We start from the raw sequence: 2,788 nt of genomic DNA on the forward strand, positions 1-2,788 counted from the left end.
TGTTATTGAAAACAACTTTAGATTGCTAATCCTTCAAATTGCTAAGTACTGAAATAATTCGAAATAATAAAAATATTTTTTCTTTTAAAATTAAACAAAAACAGTATGACTGATAATCAATATCCTTCAGTAAAAGAGGCTATTTCATTTTAGATAATCTTTGCTAAAATTATCCCAGATTTAAAATTAAAAAAAAAAAATCCGAAAAACAACAAAAAAGTTTCCTTAAATTCAACTATAGCTATTTAGTATATATTTTTGATTATATCAAATTTACAATGGAAAAAAAAAAAAAAAGGAAAAAGAAAAAATTTAAACACTAGTAAACATCATAATTAGTTGCTGTTTGAGATATGAGAAACAATAGATCTGGAAAATTTTGCATTTTCCTAATGTTGACTTCTCAAAGACAAGTTTATATAGAAAAAATGGTGGGGAGAACTAACATACTCATTACTGTGAAATATGAGGAAATGAAGAAAATTTTTTTTACTCAATTAAAATAATAGACTCAATACAGACATTTTGTGAGCTCAGTTTGTATCTCTTTAGTATCTCTTACTAAAAGCAATAGATGAAACCAATGAGACAAGTTTAAGTACCAAATTACTAAGAATACTATAGATAATTTGGGAAAAAAAAAGAAAAAAAAATGGGTGAAAAAAATTTTTTTTTAAATAAGTTGTTTGTAATAATTGCAGATATATATATATATATATATATATATATATATATATATATATATGCATAAATGTGTGTGTGTGTGTGTGTGTGTGTGTGTGCGCATATATGTGCGTGTATATATATACATATATTTATATATATATATGTATATATATATATATACATGTATATAAATATATATAGATGTATATTTGTATGTATATGTATATATATGCTCATATATATGTATATGTGTATATATATGTATCATCATCATCATCGTTTAACGTCCGCTTTCCATGCTAGCATGGGTTGGACGATTTGACTGAGGACTGGTGTATATATATATATATATGTATACATATTTATATACATACATGTAAGTACAGATATACATATATAAATACAGAGGTGTGTGTGCATGTATGTAAATATAAATGTATGTATATATATATATGTATACACACACACACACACACACACATTTAAATATATTTGTATATGCATGTGTGTATGTGTGTGTAAATACATACGAATATATTTATATACACACACAAACATATATATATGCATTTGTATGTATATGTGTGTGCCTATATATATGTATATATGCATATAAAAGAGTAAATGTATGTGTGTACATTATATATATATATACATATATATATATATATGCATATACATATATTTACCTACACTCACAAACACTCAAGTGTATGCACTGCACACACACATACATTTGGTGGGACATTACACAGGAGAAATATAACAACAATACTACAGTATGTGTATATTCTTAGAGTTAGAGGTGCAGAAATGCTTCGAAAATGTTTCAAAGATAAGGAATTTCATACAAGTTCTTTGAGTCACTTTTGTCACTATTCTGTTCTATAAAATATGTGTATATGTATATATCTGTGTATGTGAGTGTGTGAGAGTAAAAAGACACACACACATGTATGTGCTTGTTTACATATGTACACATGTAAGTATGTGTATGTCCTTATGTGTAATGTCTGTATATATTCACATATATGTACATTTATATATATATATATATATATATATGTATATTTGTATATATCTATATACATGCATTTGTATATATTATAGACGTCCATTTGTTCATTTAATGTCCATTTTTCCAAGCCTGCAAGAATTGGATGGGGTTGTTGAGGCAGGACCTTACACCTTGATGCTATTCCCATTATCAACTATTACCTGCTTCTTTAATTAAGGTATCCTTTTACTTCAGAGATCGTCTAATGCCAAGAGCAACCAATCATAATATCAACAACAATTGTCTGTATCATCACCATTCTTTCAAATAGTGAAAACATAAAATATCAACATTCACTTACATTTGTGTGTGTGCATGCACAAACACACACGTTCTTCGATAGCCCCAGACTGACCAAACCCCTTCAAATGAACTCTTGACAAAGAAAATGTTGGATGTTTGCTTTCATGCTGTTTTGCATCTTCCATCCACCAAGTTCACTCTCAAGGCTTTGGTCAGCCTTGGGCAACAGCAGAGGACACTTGCTCAAGGTGCAACATAGAGGCATGCCACATAGTCAGATTGAATCCAATACCAAAAGATCGCTAAGAGAAATTCTTAGGCATACACTGATGCCCATGGATCTCTCTCACTCTGTGTATATATAAATATATATAATTGTATATATGTGTGCGTGTATAAAGTTTATGAAGATGTACATATATACACACACACATTATTATATACATTTTATATAGTGCAAGCACTAATAAAGAGCATTAACATGTTAGGTACAGTGGATATGTATGTTTATTATACACACACACACACACACACATATATATATATATATTAATATGCATAAATATTTATATATACATATATTTATATATTATATATATATATATACATATCTTTATATACATATTATAAATATATATATATATACATACATATATTTACATATATACACACATATATATTATATATATTCATATATACATATAATGTATATAATATATATACATTTATATGCATGCAAAAACGCACAAGCATATATAAATATGCGTATACTTACACCCATACACACATAATATATATATATATATATATATATATATATAT

Source organism: Octopus bimaculoides, chromosome 10 (genome assembly GCF_001194135.2).
Source record: "Octopus bimaculoides isolate UCB-OBI-ISO-001 chromosome 10, ASM119413v2, whole genome shotgun sequence".
Lineage (NCBI taxonomy): Eukaryota > Metazoa > Mollusca > Cephalopoda > Octopoda > Octopodidae > Octopus > Octopus bimaculoides.